Source organism: Schistocerca serialis, chromosome 1 (assembly GCF_023864345.2).
Source record: "Schistocerca serialis cubense isolate TAMUIC-IGC-003099 chromosome 1, iqSchSeri2.2, whole genome shotgun sequence".
In the NCBI taxonomy this organism is placed as follows: Eukaryota; Metazoa; Arthropoda; class Insecta; order Orthoptera; family Acrididae; genus Schistocerca; species Schistocerca serialis.
In genome coordinates, this window is record NC_064638.1 from 768,841,845 (window position 1) to 768,854,309 (window position 12,465).

A 12,465-nucleotide genomic window follows, 5' to 3' on the forward strand; every position below is an offset into this window, starting at 1 on the left:
GGTGGAGAAGGTGAAGTTCTTCCCACAACTGAGAACAACCAAACAATTAAAAGGGTTTCTCGGAATAATAGGTTATTACCGCCGTTTCATGGCAAACTTTAGCAAAATTGCAAAACCTCCCCATGAGCTCTTAAAGAAAGGAGTGGAGTATGAATGGGCCGAACGACAGAACAATGCATTCGAGGAGCAGAAGGAGAAACTGATAAACCCTCTGCTACTTCAGTATCCTGATTTTACAAAACCATTTATCATCACAATGGACACGAGTAACGCCGCATTGGGAGCCGTGTTATCGCATGGAAAGAAGGTTGGCGAAGACTTGCCCATTGTATATGCATCCAGAGCACTGAACACAGCAGAACTGAACTATAATACAACGGAAAAAAGGACTTGTTGGCTATAGTGTATGCAGTAAAACAGTCTAGACCATATGTATATGGCCGAAAGTTTACTGTGGTGATGGACTATAAGCCACTAACGTGGCTATTTAATGTCAAAGATTCGAGTTCAAGACTCCTGTAGTGGAGACTGACTCACGAGGAGTATGATTATGAGGTAAGCCAGGAAAGCTTAACAGTAATGCGGATGTGCTAAGCAGAATAAGGCATGAAGGGAAGGAAGAGCTAGATGCGAGACAGAATACGGAGACAGAGATGATCTCTGTACCACAAGTAAGTGGGGAACAAAATCCTGTAAATGTGCGGCAAGTGCAAGTGTCGGCTGAAATAGAACAGGAAACGAATAGCAAAGAGGAAATTAGTCATGAGGAAAAGGAGAACATACTGAAAGAGATGCATGATAATCCCTCGGGAGGGCACCAGGGAATGCATAGGACACTAGAAAGAGTCAAGGCGTGCAAACAGTGGTGCGGAATGAAGCGGGATACTGAAAATTGCATTAGGAAATGTTCATTAGAAATAACAGGCACAGCAGAAACAGTATTTGAAAAATGCGCGATGGATATAGTGGGTCCTCTAGATGTATCCAGTACAGAAAAAAGGTACATGTTAACATTTCAGGATGATTTAAGTAAGTTTACCTTAGCCGTTCCGATTGAAAAACAAGATGCCGAAACGGTAGCTGAAGCGTTTGTGGAAAACACTGTATTAAGATATGGAATTCCATCAGTCTTGTTAACAGACCAGGGTCAGAATTATCTGAGTGACATTTTTAATAGAGTGTGTAAATTGTTGAGGATTACGCACACACATACCACAGCTTACGACCCAGAATGAAATGGTGCACTAGAAAGAAGTCATAGAACATTTGTAGAGTATCTAAGACACTTTGTAACAGGCGATCAAAGTTTTGGCACAAGTGGGTGCCGTATGCAATTTTTGTGTTCAACACTACACCACACAGCAGCACAGGTTACACACCATTCGAACTATTATATGGAAGAAAGGTCAACATACCAGGAGTACTGCAGCAGGAAACACAACAGGTAAGTTATGATTATGAATCGTATGCAAATAGGCTAAGAGCGGGAATGCAGGAAGCCCACAGAGTGGCTAGAGACTCGATTATAAGGAGTAAGAAAATCAGTAAAGGACAGTATGACATGACACAGAATCCAAAAGAATTCATGGTAGGAGATAAAGTGTCACTGCACGACAAGTCGATGAGACGTGGTAGATCTCGGAAATTAGATTCGCAATGGAGAGGTCCATTTTAAGTATTAAAAGTGGAAGGTTCTAATGTAGTAATAAAAATTAAGGGAAATAAGGAAACAAAAGTACATGCCAACAGGTTGAAAGAGATCTTTAAATTTCAGGTATGGCACTCAAGTGGCAAGTTGTGAAACTCATCATAGTGGTAGCAACATACAACATCGCTGCATCAGAGTATGCAACAAACGATTTCCAAGTGACACAGTTTCCAAGCTCATCAGGATTATATTATGTAATATAGGACAAGTAGAAATATATAGTATCACATCGAGAATAGTTACGTATGTGAATGTAGATGCAATAACAGAAAGGTTTCAGAAGGCGGAAAGGCATGGGAGGGCAGCAGTACAAAGGTGCTGAGAAACACTTAAACAATTGAACGTAGGATTAATAGAGTGTAGGTTAGTAGATCAACAAGTAACACATCACGTGGAAAAGATCACAGGTTTGCGACAATCAGTATTACAGCTGACAAAAAATGAAACCAGAAGGAAGAGAGGAGTTTTCAACTTCGTTGGGCAGGTGAGTAAAATACTGTTCGAGACTTTTAATGAAGCAGACGCAGCATACTATAAAGAAAGAATAGATGCTATGGAGAGAAACTCAGAAGGGTTGCTGAGGTTAACAAAGAAACAAGAGGCAGTGGTAAGGGTCACATAGGCAGGAGTGAACAGGACAGTGTATACGTTAGAATCAAACGAACACGTTTTAAAAACAGGCATGCAAAGATTAGAGCGGTTCATGAGAGAATATGTAAAAGAAACAGACATGGGCTTCAAACGTGTAGTATCCTTTGCCACAGGTATTAAAATTAGCGGCTGTGTTTGGTCAAATTGAGGAGGAATGCGAACAAATGAAAAATGCTATTGTAAATGCTCAAAAGGGAATACTGGAGCCTCATATCATTAACCCAGTCCAAATTGTAAAATACTTAAGTTTAATATGGGATGAGCTAAAAGATGTAAAGTTTCCTGTTCCTGTAGCTGAATCCTCAGGTTACCTATTATTAAGAATAATTGATTTAGATGTTTTCATCTCAGGTAGCATACTAGGGCATGTAATTAACATTCCATTGATAGATAATACTAATTTCAACCTGTATAGAGTACTTCCATTACCTAAAGAGATCCCAGAGATGAAAGGGAGATATGTGTACATACAGCCAGAAAAAGAATTCTTACTAATAGGTGAATCCAAACGGCGATATACAAAACTTTCTGCGGATCAACTAAAATGCAAACAACTAAGTAAGAATAGGCGACTGTGCAAACAGTCATTTGCCTTGCTATCAACATTTGACTATGAAGAGCGTGAAGCCAAGTTGTTGCAACCGACAATAGAAATTCTGGAAGATTGTGAGTGAAAAGTGGTCACACTGAATCAGAGCCTTTGGATACATCTAAATAGTAATGAAAGGCTATACTTTGCTTCTAAGGAAGAAGGCTTAATGGTACTATGTGGAAAGGAACCACCAAAGGACGTAATAATGAATGGGGTAGGCAAAATAAGTTTCTATAGTAAATGTAAAGTATGTGGAACCAGAGTGTTCATACAAACAGACAGATTAATTCACAGTAATGCATAAAAGAAAGACATAAAACCGCAGATTAATCTAGAATTCAATTGTTGTATTGCAAATGAAGAAAAGCCAAATGTCTCAATGTTAACGTTACATTTATCATTGGATCATGTAGTAACGCAGTTAGATGATTTAAAAATCACAGGGAAAAGATTAGATGATGTCCAGAGAATGGTAGAGAGACAGGAGGAAGAATTAAAATATTCCAGGTATTTCACACACTATTCCGTAGCCACGTATGTGTCAGTAGCAATAATTATCCTTATTATAATAACATGCTGTTGCAAACAATGCAGATGTTGCAAAGACTGTTTTAACAGCATATGGAAATATTTTGAAGATAGTGATTGTTGTAGCACAGTATGCATAAGAAACACCATTGTAAACCCATACCCAGAAACTAGGTTAACTAGAAGACAAATAGATGTAGTAATATATGAAAGGTGTGGAAAAGGCCAAGAAGAGGCAGTTTTGTTCAGAAACAGACATTAAATAAACGTAAATAATAAAAATATGTGTACCAAAAGTGTGATTTAAAAAAATTTTTTTTTTCTTATAAAATGTGTAATGTCACTGTACCAATGTTCTTGTCCACGCTTCATGAAGATGTATTTGAAATGTCATTGTATTTACCAAAGTTTATGAAAACTGTATAATTGTATGTATCAATGTTAAATGAAACTGTATTTTGATATAATTTTATGTATTATTGTATGTTATCCAAGTATAATGTAATTGTGATTTGCCAAAGGCTTAATGGACTTCAGTTTACCAAGTGTGTAATGAAAATATAACATGTCAAGTGCTGATGTAACAAACAAATGTAAAATCTGTAAAGCATCTAATAAAAAGAAAAGAGTCACAATTGATGCTACTCTCAGGAGTAATGCCAATTTCCCTGGTGGGGGAGGTGTTGTAACCGCAGGAGAAAGCCAAGTCTACTTACAATCGTTCTCAGGCGGTACAATGGAAACAGTACGTAAACATTAAGTGAGTTAAAATGTAAAGCTGGATGCTGGGCGTGCTAGAGGGGTCGTAAGAAACAAGACGCAGCTGGATAGCTGAGGCAGATGTCCAAACCGCTGGGCAGCTGTGCGCAATAAGAAAGTAAACAGATTCCAACTTATGAAGAGACAAAAGAAGCTCTGTGTAGGGGAGCTCTGATAAGCAGTCAATTAGGAGTATAAACACAGAGCACTTCTTGTTGGAGAGAGAAGTCTGGGAGCAGAGAGAGAAAGAAAGAGGGCCCTTGATGGGGACAGCACTACATCATGAGGAGCCAATGAAGGGCTCAGGACACAGTGCATGACCATATAGGGAGAGGCATCTCCATCCCTCCACCCAGCTTTTGAAGAAAAATAACGAAATTAATAATTAAACAATACCAAATAAGGACAAGTTGTATTCGACGCTATGTCATGCCAAGTGCTGGCAGGGTTGAAGGGGGAAAGCTAACAATTCTCAGGAGCATGCCACTCCGCTCTCTTTCTGGAGGTTAGGCTCCCGGGAGCGACAGTAGTCAGCGTGAATAGCAGCAGCCAATTTGGGCTGAGGAGTGGGCTGTAGGCAGGCAGCCAGAGATAGTCGCTGATGAGCGTTTAGGTTATAGCTGCGTGACTCTGACGTAGGGTGCTAGTATGGACAGAAAGTACTGAAGAGCTTCTACCAGGCAGTCGGAACAGTGAAGTTAGTCTCTGTAATAGACTTAGCCACTCTGCAGTGAAACAGTAGTCAGAATGCCCAACTCCTTACTGATGTCGACAAGATGATCATGGGTGAGCACCACATGTTATTCTTACAACACATTTTTGGGCAATGAAGATCTTCTTTCTTAAAGAGGAGTTATCCCAGAACATTAGTCCATATGACATTACTGAATGAGAATAAGCAAAATATGTCAACTTACTGATTTCTCTCTCCCCAAAACTTGCTTTGATTGTAAATGCAAATGTGGCTGAACTAAATTGTTTTAGGAGTTCCAAAATGTTTTTCTTCCAATTTCAATATGGACACCTAAGAATTTTTAAGTTTCCACCCTATGTATTATTTCATCACCATGTGTTACACTTATCACTCGTGCAGTACCCTTAGAGGCGCAGAACTGAACATGATGTGTCTTTGTGAAATTCAGGGTCTTGACCATTCACAGAAAACCAGTCAATGATACTATTGGAGAACTTTGTTCACCATTTCTTCCATTTCTGTATGTATACTGGGAGTGATTACAATACTGGTGTCATCTGCAAAAAGAATTAATTCTGCTTGTTGTACATTAGACGGTAGATGATTTACATATATGAGAAACAGTAGTGGACCTGAGAATGAGTCTTGTGGAACCCCATACGTGATTTCTCCACAGGCAGAATTATGTCCCACTACTAAGTACTACTTTATGCTTTCTTTTGGTTAGATATGACATGATCCATTGGTTGGCTATACCAACAATCCCATAAAACTTCCATTTATCTAGGAGCATACTATGATTGACACAACCAAATACCTTGGATAGAACACAGAAAATACCTACTGGTGCTATTTTGTTATTTAATTCTTGTAATATCTGGTGTGTGAACACGTAAATGGCTTTCTCAGTAGAGCAACCCTTCTGAAACCCAAAATGTGATTTGCTGAGGATATTATTGTTGCCAAGGTAACATACTACTGTAGAAAACATCACTTTCTCCAAAATTTTGGAAAATAATGTCAGCAGTGAAATAGGTCGGTAGCCACCGACACCTCTCTTATCACCTTCCTTAGAGATGAGTTTAACAACGGCATATTTTAGTCTCTCTGGAAAAATGCCTTGAGTTCGTAATGCGTTACATATTTCTGACAATACCGGACTTATTATATGGTAACAAATCTTTAGTACTTTATTGGAAACACTATGAAAACCAGAAGAGCTTTTATTCTTGAGAGAATATATGATTCTCTTAATTTCAGAAGAAGAAGTTGGTGGAACATTCATATGATGTAATTTTATGAGAGTTACTTCTTCAACATATTGCTGTGATCTTTCTCTTGAACTGTTGGACCCTATGCTTGATACTATGTTTAAGAAATGGTTATTAAATACATCCGCTGCCTGTGACTTGTCATTTATAACCCTTCCATTCAATTCAATAGTAATGTTATCCTCTTGTATGGTTGGTTGTCCTGTCTCTTGCTTCACTGTACTTCATATTGCCTTAACTCTGTTGTCAGACACACTGATTTCTGACGTTATGTGCACATTTCTTGATTTTTTTATAACCTTTCTTAGTAATTTTGAGTAGTTTTTGCAGTGCACAACTACTGCAGGATCTCTACTTGTTCTTGCCTAAAGATACATTTCTCTTTTCCTTTCATAAGATACTTTAATTAACTTAATGATCTGTGGTTTTTTACATGGCTGTTTAAGTCCCTTCTGATTAGCTTATGCGGAAAGCTATTTTCAAATAATGATGTAAATTTGTTGTGGAATAGATTAAATTTTATATTGGCATTTGGTTCTTTATAAATTTCACCCAGGTTGTTTCTTGTAAACTACTCTTAAAAACATTTGCCCTGTAGTCATTAATGATTCTGACTGACTTCCACTGAGGTATATCAACATTGTAAGGCACTATGTCATTTATCCTGACTAATTGTGCATCATGATCAGAGAGAGCATTTGTTACTGGGTAAAAAGTTATTTTCTTGCTTTGTGCCTCATCAAAGAAGACATTATCAGTTAGGGGCCTACATCTTTATCCACACGTGTTGGAAAGTTAACTACTGAGAGCAAATTGTAGGATCCAAATAAGGTTTCCAGATCATTTTTCCTGTCAGAATCCATTATAAAATCTACATTGAAGTCACCACAGACTATTAACTGCTTGCTGATGTCTGACAGACAGCACAGTAAGGAATCCAGGTTCCTCATAAATAGTTCAAAATTACCCTGTGGGGATCTATATACTGTTACAATTAAAAGTGAACTGTTTTTCAACATTAATTCACAAGCACACGCTTCTATGTGCTGATTACTAAAAGATCTACTTGTTTCAATGCTTTTGAACTTGTGTTCTGACTTAATATATGAAACAACACCCCCTTTTCCCATATTAGTTCTGTATGAGTAAGCTGCTAGACTGTAATCTTTTATATGTAACTTGTCTAACCCTGTGGTTATGTGCTGCTCAGACAGGCACAGGATGTCTATCTTTTCCTCTAAATTTTGCAAGCACAACAAGCTCTTCTACCTTATTACTTAATCCTCTGATATTTTGGTGGAACAGTGCAACAGACTCGGTGCAGTATTCATTGACCCAAACAAATTCTTAAACTGCAAGTGTCTGGGAAAAGATGGCCTGCACTTGAATAGATTAGGCTCTGTGAACCTTAGTAAAATGTTCATAGACGTGTGTAAAATCCTAAGAAGCAAGGGAAACTAATTCATTGTGATAGGGGTGACAAAGAAAAAATTCAAACTGAAAATAAAAAGTTTAGGTACCAAACAAAGGATGCACGTGAAATAACTAAAAGCAAAAATGATCTATTGATGCACTTGAATATAAATGGCTTAGGGGCAGAACTACCAAATCGTAAATTCCCAAAAATCGACGAACTAAAAATTCTGCTTTCAGAATCCGTAAATATTAAAATAATCTGCCTAAATGAACACTGGTTAACAGAAGATAGTATAAAAGTACTAAATAGTATTAATAATTTTAAGGTAGCTGCTAGCTTTTGTAGAATAAGCAAATCTCGTGGAGGCTCCTGCATTCTTGTCAATTCTTCCATAAGTTACACAGTAAGAGATAGTTTTAATTATTTAAATGAAGAGAGCGTGTTTGAAAGTTGCTCTGTAGAGCTGAGTGATCTGAATACATTGGTTACAGCAATCTACAGAATTCCTGGATGTGCGGTAACAAAAGTGTTTTTAACCAAATTCGAATGCCTCCTGGAAAAACTCCAGAAAGAAAGAAAGAAAAAAGTTGTTATAGCATCAGATTTCAACTTAAATGTCTTAGTTGAAAGCAATGATTCCACAAAATTTCGTGACTTAATTCAGAAATCTGGTTTCAAGCTAAATTTTTCTGAAGGCACTAGGGAAAACAGCAGATCAGTGACCTGCATTGATAATATTATTACTAACTACATATTTGACAGTGGAAATAAGCACAAATACAGCTTAGACTTGGGTATTTCAGATCACTCAGCTCTGTTTATTGAGCTCCCAAAAGCTAATAACCTAAAGCCTCCAGAAGTGTGTATAAAAAGGGATCTCAGTAAAAGTAAAATGGATTTATTCCGCAGTAAATTAAGTATAATAAGCTGGCCTGTAACTACAATAGTTCAAGCTCGATAAACTATGACAAATTCTTAAATTGTTTCTTAGAGGTATTTAATGAACCATTTCCTCGTAGATATAAGCAAAAGAAGGTTAATGGTAAACTCAAATAGATTACAACAGGAATAAAGATCTCTAGTGCCAAAAAGAGAGAGCTCCACAATGAGTTAAAATCAAACAGAAATCCAGATTTTGTTATTTATGTCAAACAGTATAAAGCTGTATTTAGGAAAGTTGTAGCAGCAGCTAAAAAAATGGCAAATAATAAATTCATACGAGAACACAGAAATAAGACAAAAGCAGTGTGGTCAGTTGTTCAGTCTGAACTAGGAGCCAAAGTAAAAATTCATGAGATTTTGAAAATTATACATGAAAATGAAATTATAGTAAACCCTGTTCAGATGTCAAGTTGTTTCAATGAATTCTTCCTAAACATAGTAAGATCGGATGTGGATATGACATTCTATCAGGGCATCACAAATTTGGAAAACAGCCAGAACACATCTTTTAAACAATTTGAAAAAATAACCCAAAGGGATGTGGAAAAGGAAATATTGTCTCTAAAAAACAAAACCTCACATGGGTGGGATGAAATAACAACATTTGTAATCAAGTATGTGTACGATATTATTTCCCAACCACTGTCAACTATTATATATCAATCTTATGAACAGGGATGCTTTCCAGAGGTATTGAAATATGGTGAGATCAAACCTCTATTCAAGAAAGGATCGACAGAAGATATGGGGAATTGCCACCCTATCTCTCTCTTGCCGGTCTTCTCTAAAGTGTTTGAAAAGATTGCAGCAAAACAAATTAATAACTTTCTTACTGTAAATGATACAATTTTTAAAAACCAGTTCAGATTCCAACAGGGTAAAAGCACTGCGAATGCTATAAATGAGTTTATCCAAAAAATATGCTCCACCTTAGATAAAGGTAGAAAGGTCACAGGTATATTCTGTGATCTGACTAAAGCTTTTGATTCAGTGAATCATGCATTACTCCTCCACAAATTACAGATGTATGGAATCAGAGACACTGCTTTAAAATGGTTTAGCTCTTACCTGTCAGGTAGGAAACAAAGAGTAATTTTAACTTCAAATGGAACCAATTATTCATCAGACTGGAAAACAGTTCCCCAAGGAGTCCCACAAGGCTCGATATTGGGTCCCTATCTGTTTCCTTTTTACGTAAATGACCTACCACTTGCTATTGATGTTCATTCAGTCTTATTTGCTGATGATACATCAGTTCTAATTGAAAATGAGGTATCTGAAAATATTCCAGAAAAAGCCAAAAATACTTTAGAAAAACTTGAATCTTGGTTCTATCAAAATGGACTAAAACTAAATGTAACTAAAACCAAAATGATGCAATTTGAAGCTAAATCAGTAGAAAGGAGTGAAATAAAGATAACTTGCAATGATCAGGATATCACAGAAGCAAACCACGTGAAGTTCTTAGGCCTAAATCTTGACAAAAATTTAAATTGGAAGGTACACATAGATTACTTAGCAAATAAACTGAACAACTTAGCATTTGCAATGTGTATTTTGTCAGGTGCCACAAACATGGATACCAGAAAGATAGTTTATCACTGCTACTCTGAGTCAGTTATTCGTTATGGCATAATCTTCTGGGGAAATTCAGCAAATGTCACTAGGCTCCTAGTCTTACAAAAGAAAGTAATTAGAAACATGTGTGTTGAAAAAAAAACGGGAATCCTGTCGACCACTGTTAAAAAATTTAAAAGTACTATCTATCCCCTCACTTTACATATATGAGATGGTGGTGTTCCTATATAGAAATCAACATACACTAGACAATTTCCGTTTTGACCACAACTACAGCACTCTCCATAGAGATAACTTCAAACTTCCAACACATCGTTTAAAACTTTATGCCCAAACGCCAGAGTATATGGGGTTAAAAATTTTCAATAAAATAAAAGGCAGTAATATATTTAAAATGGAGATTGGTTCACTGAAAAGATTGCTCTTTACTCTCCTGGTGGAAAAGTGTTATTATTCTGTCGATGAATTCATTGAGGACAGCTTCACAATCTGAACACAGGGATTGTAATACATTTATTATTTTATGTACATGCGTAGCTGTAACTTAGAAATGTAAAATATAATGTAAACTTTTGTATTTCTCTTAAAAAAAGTGAAAAAAGTTTCTTTTGTAAACCTTGACATGTCTCCTGTACATCAAATCAAATTATTTGAAAATTGTATGTAATGAGATGAATAAACCACATAACACAACACATAAGCTAACCTCACTTTTCTGTGCATTCTTGTAGGGCTCTTCTGTTATAGCGACATCTTTCAAAACACACTGCCCGAATCTTGATTCTAACCTATAAAGGGATCTTGCATTGTGTGATGGTGGCCCCCTGTACACTTCCTGCAAGAAGGTCAGTCAACCTGTCTTTCCCTCTCCTATTCAGGTGCAGGGCATGTCTAGAATAACCCCATCTCCCAATTGTAGCAATGCGCACTGCACTCATATGAGAATTCATTTCAGTCAGCAGTAACCTGCTCAACTCAGAGTTAACACAGCTCACAGCAGTATTAACCTAGGGCTGGTCATGGGGCTGCAAGATATCCATGAAACTCACATTTTTCTGTGTAGTTGTTGCTCCTATTTTATCCAGGCCACCTCTAATGCTGTTAATTACTGTTCTTAGCCAGGCAATTTCCTGCTCCACCAACTATAATGACCCCATCCTCTTTGCCAAAACTTTTTCATAATTTTCCTATGTCCTCTGTCACCTGGCTAAGGCTAGCAATTGGCTTTACAATAATTGTTACCTAGCAACCTACACTCAACTTTTCCTGCACCATCTGGCCCACACCCCTCCTATGGCTACTACATAGCAACAGGACTCTTTTCTTCCTACTGGGTTCAGGTACCGACCTACACTGAGTCTCTTGGCTGGAAGCCTGCTGCACCCTACTGTAACATACTGTATATGAGGCTCTTCCCCTCTTACTTCAGGTAACAAGCCAAATTTATTCGATGCTGATAGCTCAAATGTAGAAGAAGTTGATGAGCTGTTCCCCTTTCGCCCATTGCCTATTACCTTTACCCAGTTCCAATGACCTTTTTTCCCCTTCAATCTATCTAGTTCCAATTTTGCGTAATCTAATTCAGCCTGAAGGGCACAAATGTATGCCTCCTGTTCAGTGTCTCTCTTGTCTTTTTTGCAGAGCCTACAGTTCCATGGGAGGGTCTCAATGAGATCCCCATTCAGTTCTCCACTACAAGCACCCCAGTGAAATTCCATCCCACAGTCTACACATACCACTCCCTCTTTGACTGTCGTATGGCAACATCCACACTTACCATGCATCGCAAGACAGATTATATGCTCCAAAAGAATTAAATCACTTAACACGCTACACACAACACGAATGTTCAATATTTATGAGCAGCAAAAATTGAGCCTACTGTTTAGCGCTTCCGGTGTTTTAATAAAATGTAAAAAGTTATTTATTTTCACTTACAACATGAACTTAGCACTTCCTTAAATTTAGTATCTGTTAATGTAATCACAATCGAATGGATTTTACTATATGCACACTGTATGTAAACAAAAGACTAGTTCGAAAGTTTCTAAATAAAATAACTTTGCACTGTTTATGTGACGAGACAAACGAAAACAAAGATCTGCATCTACACTATATGACCCTTTCACTTATTTCTGAGCTGGATTAACAACACAAGCTGTACTTTACTGAAACAATCTGGTAACTGACAGTATATGTAAATTAAACAAAACTTACACCAAAGTTCGTGTCTATGAAATGTTTCTTCTTTTCCGAAAAATACGCAAATAAAAATAAAACTTTTAATAGATGGCCTACAACAGGTATTAATTATTTATGATAGAC

General features: G+C 37.2%; 1 protein-coding gene across 5 annotated transcripts in view; it reads right to left on the minus strand.

Moving 5' to 3' along the window:
- Nucleotides 1-12,465, minus strand: part of LOC126482677 (uncharacterized) — a 101,762-nt gene that overhangs the window by 83,195 nt on the left and 6,102 nt on the right. For 2 of the 5 annotated variants that reach the window (XR_007587686.1, XM_050106554.1), the window contains exon 2: nucleotides 9,631-9,838. The exons of the other annotated variants lie outside the window; for them this stretch is intronic. The gene's annotated coding sequence lies outside the window, so the exon portion shown is untranslated. The remainder of the gene's footprint in view (nucleotides 1-9,630; nucleotides 9,839-12,465) is intronic. 5 annotated transcript variants of the gene reach the window in all.